This window comes from Sceloporus occidentalis, unplaced genomic scaffold, assembly GCF_023333645.1.
Source record: "Sceloporus occidentalis isolate IW3139 unplaced genomic scaffold, rSceOcc1.0.p SCAF_1, whole genome shotgun sequence".
In the NCBI taxonomy this organism is placed as follows: Eukaryota; Metazoa; Chordata; class Lepidosauria; order Squamata; family Phrynosomatidae; genus Sceloporus; species Sceloporus occidentalis.
In genome coordinates, this window is record NW_028316981.1 from 128008541 (window position 1) to 128020191 (window position 11651).

An 11651-nucleotide genomic window follows, 5' to 3' on the forward strand; every position below is an offset into this window, starting at 1 on the left:
GGAGCCGTCCGTCTGTACTGCCCCTTAGAGTCTGGAAATGGGTGAATCTTAGCCAGAATTATATTGGTTAATCCCACATAGATTCCACTATGGAATCACTTGCTGAATGGTGAGTCAACACATAGGTAAATCCCATTGGCTCAGTAGGTCTAGCTGGGACTAGAAACAGGAATGAGGCCATAGTTTTATTCCTAACAGGATACATCTTATTTTGCAGGATTCCCAGTAAATGTAAAAGCGACTGTCTATAGGTAGGTTTAATACATTGCTGGTACAATTTTCTATTCCTCTTTCTCTTTTGGGTTTCATTCCAATTAAGTACTGAGTCAGAGGCAGGTCCACTGGGTGAAAAGCCACATTCCTAAATATTCAACTGTTCAAATAAGCTATTCTTTTCTCTTTAAAAGAAGGGGATGCTAAATCCAATTATTGCAATAGAATAGTCCGCTTCTTAAACGAGCAAATATGACTCACCTCAAGGGACATTTGTGGTTGCCTGTAGCATCCCTGAAGCTAAAAATTAAAAAAAAAAGTATGTTTTCCCTCTTCACTAAATTAAAACATACTAGAATTGATAGCAGAAACGAAGCATACTAGAATTGATAGCAGGAATGAAAGATGTCCCCTAGTGCTGGCTGGCTTTGCAAAAATGCAGACTACTAATTGGTGTTGAAATTTTGAGCAAATAAGTAGAAAGGCAACTTCTGAGTAATTGCTAGTACATGGCATGGGCTGTCTGTGGTGGCAGTTTGCTTTGTTTTGTTGGCATCCTTGGCTTCAAAAGCTGTTAATTTTAATGTACAATATGTAAACATCATTATGGTTGGCACTCAGCACATAACTATAATACTATCAGAGTGGTGAATGGTTATACTGAGAGAGTGTCTTAGGGCTGCATCAGTGTGCATTAGCAAGCCAAAACCCAACCAGCTCCTGCTACATGCACCTTTTTGAGGCACAATTATCCAGTTTATTTGTTTGCTTCATTTGCAAGTATCTTTTCTTCCCAGACTGGACCCCAAGTTGGTTTCCAAAGAGAATCAATTAAAAATATATTTTTTAAAAAATAATTCAATGTTCATTGCTGTGGGTGTCTAACTTTGCCACATTTTCCTACTGTTTTTCTTAGCTGAAGTTTTGATATTGCTCAGCACACTTTGCTCCCTAGCTGGCAACTATTTCTCTAGTCTGCTATCTTTCTTTCACTTTTTTCTTTTCATCTTTGATCTCACCTTGCATCTCTACACTTGATGACTTCCCAACATTACTGTTGATGTGATGTCATCATGGATCAACAATATCACAAGGGTCATCACAGCCAATCAGTTTGAAGTGCTGCAAGGGCAAATGAAGCTGGAGGCAAAGGGCAAAAAAAGAAAATCATGCCAAGAGGCAAGAGCACCCAGCCAAGCACAAAGATATGTCACTGTGCTGGTTAAGCTGCCTGCCAAGCATTCCATAATTAAGGTAGCCATTGCAGAAACTGATGTGAACACATTATTTCAACTACAAAGGATGGCAAAAAACCTTAGCATAAGTTGACCTTCAGTTCTCTTACCAATCACACAGTAAATCAACCTATGGAAAGTTGATTTCATAGGCAGAAGCTAACGCATAGTTTAACTGAATATTCTCTTTTTCATATTTGCTCTGAAATCAGTATATTTCATATAGCCAGACTGAGCATTACTCTCCACCAGATATATATTCTCCTGTATACATTTACTGAATGTTCATGGTTCAGACCTGTTCAGTACCTGTTGGTTCTCTTAGTGCCATATTTTCTCTGCACCATTCTTCTTTGCTTTCACCATCTCTGGCCTTCACTGCTACTTCATAAATGGTTTATTTGTATACCGCCCTTCCAAAGATCAGGGCGGTTCACAACAGATAAAATTACATAAAAATTCCAATATACAATGTTAAAATACAAAACAATACAAAAAGAAAAACAACAACAAATGCCCCCGGGTTAGCAAACCATTGCCTGTGCGGCCTTTATGGCGGGGGGGCCTATAAGGACTAATCGGGGAATGCGATGTTAAACAGGTGGGTCTTCAACTCCCGTTTAAATTGGGCCAGGGAGGTGACTGAGCGGTGACTTGATTTCCTATAATGATATACACGATTGTATTCTCAGACTCCTTTGCCATCATTGTGTTAGACACAGTATTTTGATGGAATTAAGGCATTGACAAAATTACACAGATGGCCCCTCTCAATCAGAACTTTCAGAGAAAACACAAGATGGTTCCATGCTTTCCTTGACCCATAAAGTGAGTAGAGATCAGAGAACATTTGTACCTTAGAGACTTTGGCCTGTTACAGACTGCCAAAATAAAGCTGCTTCGGGTCTCTTTGGAGGTATACTGTTTAAATGATGCATGCATCCTAAGAATTCGGAAGCTGCACCAAAGCTGCACTCCAGTGCTTAAGAATGGAGTGTGGCTTTGGCGCGACCTCTGGACTCTTAGGACCCATGCATCATTTAAATAGCATACCTCCAAAGAGACCCGAAGCAGCTTTATTTTGGCAGTCTGTAACAGGCCTTTGAAAGGTTCTGTAGAAACAAACTCAGCACCTCCAGAGTGTGATTTCAGTGATCTGTCAAGAGAACCTAGAAGGGATATGAAAGCAAGCATGGTGTAGTCGTTTAAGTGTTGGACTAGGACTTGGGAAGCCAGGGGTTAGATCCCTGCTCAGGCATGAAAACCTTCTGGGTGATATTAAGCAAATTACACTTTCTCTGACTTTCAGAAAGGCAATGATAAACTTCCTCTGACTAAATCTTGCCAAGAAAACTGCACAATAGAATCAACCTAAATTAGAGTTGACTTGAAGTCACACAACAACTACTACAATGAAAAAGAAGGTTTATATATAACACACACATAGTGACAAAAACTGCATGGGAAATGGACCATCTTCCAGATGAGAAATTATTTAAAACTTGCTTCTTCAAAAGATTCAGATCCATACAAATTGAGTGTGAAAACACGCAACAGATGGCATTGGTGCCCACTGAGGTTTGCTTATATTAAAAATAGCATTCATATGCTTGCAGAGATGTAGGATATAGGGTTCACTACTTCACAGATGGGCAGAAAGGTCCCAGAGTGCAAATATTTTAGAAATTGGTAACTTCATGGCTTTCCAAAATGGTGAACCAGAATATAACTATTTGCAAGACTTTGATAATATTGTCAGTCTTTACTGCAAACAGTGCAAATTCCCCATAGTTTGAGTTGATCACAATGTCCAGAATGGAAATAACATCCAAATAGAAAACCTTGAAAAGACTGAGCATAAGCAGCTGGCTATCTGGGATTTTCCCTACATCTCTGATGGAAATGCTAGCAAGTGGCTGGAAACTATATTTAAAAATCAATAAACCAGGATATGACTTTTAAAAAAACACGTTTGGTTTCCTTGTATTTCTTTTATAAATAAGGGGGGGAGGGGTCATCTCTCGACCAGAGAACCCAACCCATTTGAGGAAAAATACTTATTAGGTGAAAATCAAGTGGGTTTTCTGGATACCCAGTTTCACAGGCTGGCATAGGTGTATGAAGCACTTTGGGAACTAGAAACAAACTCTGAAGAAGAAGATAACAGAGCAAAGTCATGGACAGTGCTTTTATACTTCATTGTTTACTTGCCTTATACAAACTCTGTTATGTTTCTTTGAAACAGAGAGTTTGAAAAAAGAACATTGCTCAACAGTGGCCAAACAGTGTGAACAGTGTCTGCAAGCAAATGCTGAAAAACAAAGGTATTTTTAAACACTTGTGGACACAAGCCTATGTGTGCATACCAGTCATTTTGGCTCAACCCTACACTCACACTGGGAAGCCCAAATATTATTGTGGATTAATTGGACTAAACCCAATGCTGTATTCATCATAATGTCAAGTTTATATTCCCTCTAGCTCTCTTCTTCACAGCACTTGAAACCTCCTCCTGACCCAGTTTTTAGGGGGCATATTTTGGAATTAGGCTTCATACATACACTTTGGAAATGTTCTTTGTAATTGAGACTAAAAGCCTAAAGCAGATTCACCATCCAACTAACAATCTGGAAGAAGGGTTGGATATAAATAAAGGGAAGGAGGGAGGGATGCCACCATTTGCCACTATGGTGGAAGCTTCAGGAGGAAGGAACAATGGCCCCTCTTCCGTGTCTGCTGGCAAAAGCAGCTTCTACCATCAAATAAATGACATTGATAACTAGCCATTGCTTGTGTTTGTGTGCATGCATGAGTATGTGTGTGCGCGTGTGATCTTTTCAGAAAATGAAAAGTGACCTGTCATTTCTATGACCACATACATGTTTTTAAAGCTTTCCTTATTTTGTCCTACAGTAGGCCCCTCACATTCACTGGGGCTAGGGATGTAGGACCCCCATGAAAGTGGAAAACCACAAATTAAAAAAAACACTATTTATTTTATCTGAGAGAATCCCTCTCTAGGAATCTCTAGGTCTTCCTGTGTGACTCTATGGTCAACATGTGGTCGAATTGAACATAAAATCACACTGCAGATCCTACAGATGTTTAGAGAAGCATTTTCTTTACAAATCTCTAGATCTTCTAATGTGACTTCCAGCAGAGTTGCACTGGAGGGCCTAGAGATTCCTAGATTTAATATATTAATCAAATTTGGGAATAAGCAAATCCGCAAAAGTCAAAGCAGCAAATATGGAGGGCCAACTGTAGTTTTCAATGTGCCTCAAATGACACAGATTGGATGTCTGGCAGGGTCCACCATATTACCATTTTTTAAACTAAGTTCACTGCATCTAGATGAAAATGGCTCACGTGGGAAATAATCAAAGAATGCTAAAGGGGAAGTCACTCAGGAAAAACACCCTCTTATTTCTGAGGTTTGCTGTTGTTATTTGCTATTGAGTCAATTTAGATTTATGGCAATCCTGTTAATGAGAGACCTCCAAGCGTCCCAGTCATCAACTGTCCTCCTCAGATCTTGCAAACTCAGGGCCATGCCTCTCTTGATTGAATATGTTTTGCAGCTTTAGACTTTTCTTTCACTTTCACACATGTCAGCAGCTGAACATCTTTTTGGCTTGAGTCAGTTGTATCATTAGACACAGCACTACTCATACTTGTCATCTGCTTTTCCCCAGTAGCTGGTTGAGGACCTTCCAACCTGGGAGTCTCATCTTACAGCCCTCCTTCTTGTTTCATTTTGGACTGTCTCAACATAAGGCTTTCAAAATAAAATATTTCAAGAGCAATTTACTATTGCCTTCTGTGCACTACAATCTCTTTTGGAGTTAGCAAGGGAGGCAAAGGCAAACCTGCTCTGATCAAATCTTGCCAAGAAAATCCCATAATAGGGCCATACTCAGAAATAGCTTGAAAGCACACAACAACAACTGGTAAAGTCGAAGGCTCTCATGGCCAGCATCCATAGTATTTTATGGGTTTTTTTTTTTTTTGGGGGGGGGGGAGGGTGGCTATGTGGCCATGTTCTAGAAGAGTTTGTTTCTGACGTTTGCCAGCATCTGTGACTGGCATCTTCAGAGAATGCTGGTATGGAAGTGAGTGGGGTATATTTGTGTGTGTGTGTGTGTGTGTGTGTGTGTGTGTGTGTACTCACACACACACACTGTGTGGCCCTGGGTTGGGAGGAGTGATTTCTATGTTAATCTGTGTATTGTTGAATGGCAAAGCCTGAGGGTGGGAGGATATGCAAAAAGGATTTGTGTCTATTTAATTAGAGACCCATTGTTTGCTACGAAAATGCCTGATCCTGGGTGGTTTTCATTTGCATTTGCTGGGTCTTGATTTTAGTCTTTTTCAGGATGGGCAGCCAAATTTTGGCCCTGTCCAGATGGGTCAAAAAGCACGTACTGAGTACGTGCTAGTGTTGCCTGGGAGCATTCTTTTCAGACGCTCCCTAACCCTAGTACGTACTCAGTACATCAAAATGGCATCACCCTATATACATGGGCGCCACCATTTTGATGTGACGGATGCCTATCATCCGCACATCCCGTCATGCTTGCGACATCCCGAGTGCGCCATTTGCACACTCGAGTGTCGCAAGTGTGACGCAAAAAGAACCCGCTTTTTGTGGGTTCTTTTTCTGCTGGCGGGAAGCCTCGCCGTTTGACAGCTGAGGCTTCCCACCAGCGGAAATGGAGGCGGCGGCAGACCACCCTTTTGGGGCAGTCTGTATCCCGCCTTTGTTAACTTTAAGGGTTTCTTCTTTCCTGTTGAAGTTGTCCAGGTGCTTGTGGATTTCAATGGCTTCTAACAGCTAACAACAGTGGTGTCACCTTCTACTCCTGATGCTGCCACCCAGGAACTCTTTGGCACATTTAGTCTGGCTCCTCGGTAAAAGTCTGTCTGACATAAGGGAGCCTACCAGCAGCATAGCCTCTTGCCTTTGCAGAAGCATGCAATCCCATCACCATGGAAAGGTAGTGCCAAAGTGGGATTTCTGATAATTAGGTAAGACATTGTTTTGTCTTGCTACTTCTCCAAAGTCAGATTTCAATGGCCCAAATAGTACCAGGTTTTTTGGATATCCTGGAGAATATCTTTCTTTCCTCAGAGAACCACAACATTTTTAAAGAGCCCTGCTGGTGTCAGAGAACCTCTTGAGCAACTCCCTTTTATGCCTCTGGTTTATTGTGTTCCATACTGAGGTTATGACATAATAGCTATGCAAAGCAGGGTCTCTCTCTCTCTCTCTCTCTTTTCCATGAGTTTAAGTCTTCTAAGCCAAGGTTAACAATCTATATTTATGAGTGGTAGCCAGCTGCCTCAATGTTTTCACATGTGTTTGTTAATGAACGGTAACCTACAGGTCAGGCTATTATGTAAATAACCATTGTCAAGGGGAAAGGTGAAGAACCCAGTAATGAGTTGTGTTTCTCTATTTCTCTCCCAAGCTTCTAATGAATATGGGATATCACCATTCACAGAGATTTCTTTTTCTTGATTGCTTAAAAGAGGGGGGAAATCCTGCAAGCTCCCATTTTATCTGAATAGCAGAGAAAGAGAAAACTAAATTTGTAATTAAGTTTAAATGCTGATTTTGTTTTCTACTGTTGTATAATATCTGAACTGTGCGAGATTTCCTCAGCTGGAATTAGTTACATATAATCTGATGTCCAAGATGTGAACAACCCCAGCCTCTCTTCCTCTCCCACATTCATGTCTTCTGGCTTGGTGTGCAGAATCTAACCACTTCTTTTAAGTTTCTGCAGCTTTTGCTTTAGATGCTCCCACATCAACAGCCTGCATCTTTGCAGATAATACTTAGCTGTGAAGCGCAGCCGGCGAGCCATCTAACAGGCTTTTCCATTAGGAAGGTTAACAGCAAACCTTGCCTGTGCAGGATTTACTGACAGAGTGTGAACAGAAGGTGTAGCCTCCTTGCATATGCTTTTTAATATCATACCACAGTTGGTGCGAGGAGGGGCGAGACAGGGGATAGACCTGATGTCTTGCATCAATGCTGCAAAAAACGCTCACCCCCCCACCCAAGTGTGAAACTAGCAAGTTCAAGTAATTTTGTTATCTGTAACTACTTGCTTTTGAGGGCCATCAGGAGATAACAAAGTTACATTTGGAAAGCAATATCACAATTAAAAGCAATGTTACTTAATTTTTTAAAAAGAAAATATTCAGTATCCAAAAGTAAAAATAACATTTACACACAAATACACAAACATTAACACACACACACACACACACACACACAAAAACCCACTCATGAACAAGCACGATCCCCACCCCATTCCCCTCCCCTCATGTTACTTTATTGGTGTAACAAGTAACCCTTTCTAGTTATTTTCAAAAAGTTATGTTTAATGGCATTTTAAGAATGTGTGTTCAGGTTTTATGGTGATTGTTCTTCAATCTGAAGGGGTTTTCCCCTCTCAGAAAAGTAACAGGTGGTTAAAGGAAAGTAACAAGCAATACAATAAGTGTATTGTTACTTTCTTCAAAGGGGGAATCAAATCCACTGCTGAGTAAAGGAAACAGGTTATCATCTAAATATCCAAAATAGTAAACAAACAAACAAGGAGTTTTTGTAAATTTTGGCCCACCTGATTGCTGACCCTAATAGAGATTCTGGTGCCAGCAGCATAAGCAAGACACAAATGTAGAGTATGCACGCTGAGCCAAGACATTATACAAATCAAGGGTCAAAGTCACAAGTACATTCCAGATCCTGCATCAAGGGCTGCATCTGAACTGCAGAATTAATGTAGATTAACACCGCTTTAACTGCCAAGGCTCAGTGCTGTGGGATTCTGGGATCTGCAGTTTTGTGAGCTTTTAGCCTTCTCTGTTTGAGAGCTCTGGTGCCGCAACAAGCCACAAATCCCAGGATTCCATAGCACTGAGCCATGGCAAAGGTCTCCAGTTTCACGATCACTGTGATGTGATCAAAGGTTGGACTAGGTATGATTTTCAACTGGAAAGCCTAGGATTAACTATAGCGCATGGGACATTCTAGGTGTTGCAGTATAAAAGCTAAACACAGCTCGAGTATGAGATTAGATAACATTTTGTCAGTCAGAGACAATAGTTTTGTTTGCTTTAAGGCCTGAGTGAACATAAGAACATAAAACGAGTCATATTGGATCAGTCCCTCTAATCCAGTCCTGGCCAAATGCTCCCATGAGGAGTCATGAAAGTAACAGCCTCTGTTGTTGCTCTCTCCCACATAAAATGGCATCTGCTTCTGCAGATGGACTCCATTAGCTATTATAGCTAATACCCACTGACAGACCTCTCCTCCATCGCTTTGTGGAATCCCCTTTTAAAGTCACCTGGCAGGTGCTTCCACCACATTTTGTGGCAACAAATCCCATAATTTCTCTATGTGACACCTTTTATTTGGTTGCCTTCACATTGGCTAATTTACTTATTTGGATTATCCTGGATTCTAGTAGTCTGGAGGATGGGAATCAAATCATTTCTAAATTATAGATGTCTGGCTTTCAGTATTGTAGTTATGGATTTGTAATCTAGGCTGGTGCCACACTGCAGAAATAAAACAGTTTGACGCCACTTTAACTACTATGACTCAATGCTGTGGAATTTGGGGATTTGTAGATATATATTTTTTGTGAGCTATTTAGCCTTCCCAGTTTTCAGGCACTTCCCCTTTTATCCTTTTATCATTTCCTGAAATCTACTTCTATTGCTGCAACTGGATACTAAGTAAATGTTTTTACTGAGAGATTTATGAAGGCAGGAGATGCTCTGTGTTCAAGATTAGAATAGAATAGCATTTTAGAATTGGAAGAGACCTCAAGAGCCATCCAGCCCAACCCCCTGCCATGCAGAAAATCACAATCAAAGCATCCCTGACAAATGTTCATCCACTCTCTGTTTAAAAACCTCAAAAGAAGGAGACCTCCATCACTAAGAGGCAGCGTTTTCCACTGTTGAACTGCTCTTAGTGTCAGGAAGTTCTTCCTAATGTTGAGGCAGAATCTCTTTTCTCATAGTTTGAATCCATTGCTCCAGGTCCTGTTCTCTGGATCTACAGAAAACAAACTTGCCCATCTTCATGACATCCTTTCAAATAGTCAGTCCCCTTCGAGACAGAGGCTTTTGTGTTCACACACAGTATTGCTTTGTAGTTCACAGATCTGTTCTTAAAGTTCAAGAAACACTCAAAGAGCTATTGTAAACATTAGCCAAAGCATTTCTAATCTTCACATGGTGAAATAGTGGTGGATAGACAAGTACCACTCTGAGCCTCCCTAGCTAAATTAACAAGATGATTATGGACATTTCCTGTGAATGGCATCTGAGTTTGAAAAGGGCATGAGTATATAAATGCAGACAATCTTTAGTTCTTCAGGAGGAAAGCCTTGAGGTGGGCAGTTTCTCTTTAAGTCTGTTTCAAACAGAATCTCCTTTTGAGGTATCCAGCTTCGCCTGATCATAACCATGTAGAGGGGCAAAATGAAGCTGCAGGTACTAGCCCACACCTGCCATTATGCCCCCACCAGACCTTGAAAAAGTTACTCTTTTGGATACAACATTAAGAATTCTTGCCCTCAAAGTGGTCTACAGTGAGAGTTTAAAAAAATCACTTGATGCAGGAAGCCAAACAGAAAGGGGATATCAGACAAAGCATCATGAGCAACACCTGTGGTGGTGGTTCAAAATAATGCCATGTAACCCAGACCAGGATAATAGACACCAGTCTCTGCTTAAGAATGTCCAATGTTGTGAGGCTCTTGGTGACTCCAGTGCTAAGGTATGATATGAGATGGTCCAAGGGGGGAAATCCAGCATGGCATAGTGGTTCAAGCATTGAACTATGACTGTGGAGACCAGGTTTGATTCCCTGTTTGGCCATAGAAACCACCTGGGTGACATTGGGCAGGTCACAGTCTCTTAGTCCCAGAAAATCCTTAGGGTTGCATAAGTGACACACAACAATGACAACAACAATGCATTTTGTTCAAAAGGTAAACTGCTGTCTTTAGGACCTAGGTGGGCAAAATGAGGACAGTCACCTCCAAAGGCTCTTTCTGTGGTCCTGCATTCCGCTGGATTTTCCAGATTGCTCTTTTTCTTTCCCTCCAAATTTCCTCTCATGGAAGCCTGTGTCTGTCTGTCTGTCTGTCTATCTGTCTCACTGGTGGCTCATGGCTTGAAGGGGGGGTCAGGAGATGCTGTTTCCTGAAACTGGGTGAGAATATCACCACATTCCCCTGTTCACAGTGTAGGCTATCCGTGTTCTTACTCACTCTTCCATTAACAAAGACATTTTATGGGGAAGGCAGGCGGGATTTTTGTGACTGTAAATTCATGTCTAACAAATAAAACAATTGCATGGGCTGATCCACTAGTAGTTCCAGTACAAGTTCAGCAGTGAATCTGCTTCAGGTTTTAGGCCAGACTGGGAAGGAGCTGTCCAAAATGTTGTACCGTGTGCTCGGAATACTCATCAGCTTGGCTCATTCCTTGGCTCATTCCAGGACCATAGAAAGAGCCCTGGTGGTGCAGTTGTTAAATGCCTGTACTGCAGCCACTCACTCAAAACCATAAGGTTGTGAGTTCAGTACCAGTGAAAGGGCTCAAGCTTGACTCAGACTTGCATCCTTCCAAGATCGCTAAAATGAGTACCCAGATTGTTGGGGGCAGTTAGCTTACAGTTGTAAACCACTTAGACACTGTTAGTTCAGTATGAAATGGTATATAAATGAAGCGGTTTGTTTAAAGTCATGTCCTCCTACCTACCAGAGTTGTTGTTTTGCATCTGGTCCCTTCTGGGGGACACTGGAATTCTAACTGTTAAAAAACCCAAATTCCCTCCACCCCCTTGTACTAGAACCTTATAGGGGCCTTTAAAATTGAGCTAAATCCTGGCATGGTTTCACTGCCTCTCTTACATTGGAGTCACTGGTCAAATGCTCTGGTGCACTATGTTCTTGATGTCTAAAGGCATGTCCCCCTACCTACCAGAGTTGTTGTTTTGCATCTGGTCCCTTCTGGGGGGACACTGGAATTCTAATTGTTAAAAACCCAAATGCCCTCCACCCCCTTGGACTAGAGCCTTATAGGGGCCTTTGAAATCAGTGGAGACAAAAGGGAGGTAGAGAGTATGTGTGAGAGAGATCTTCATTCAGAACACTGCAGACCTCT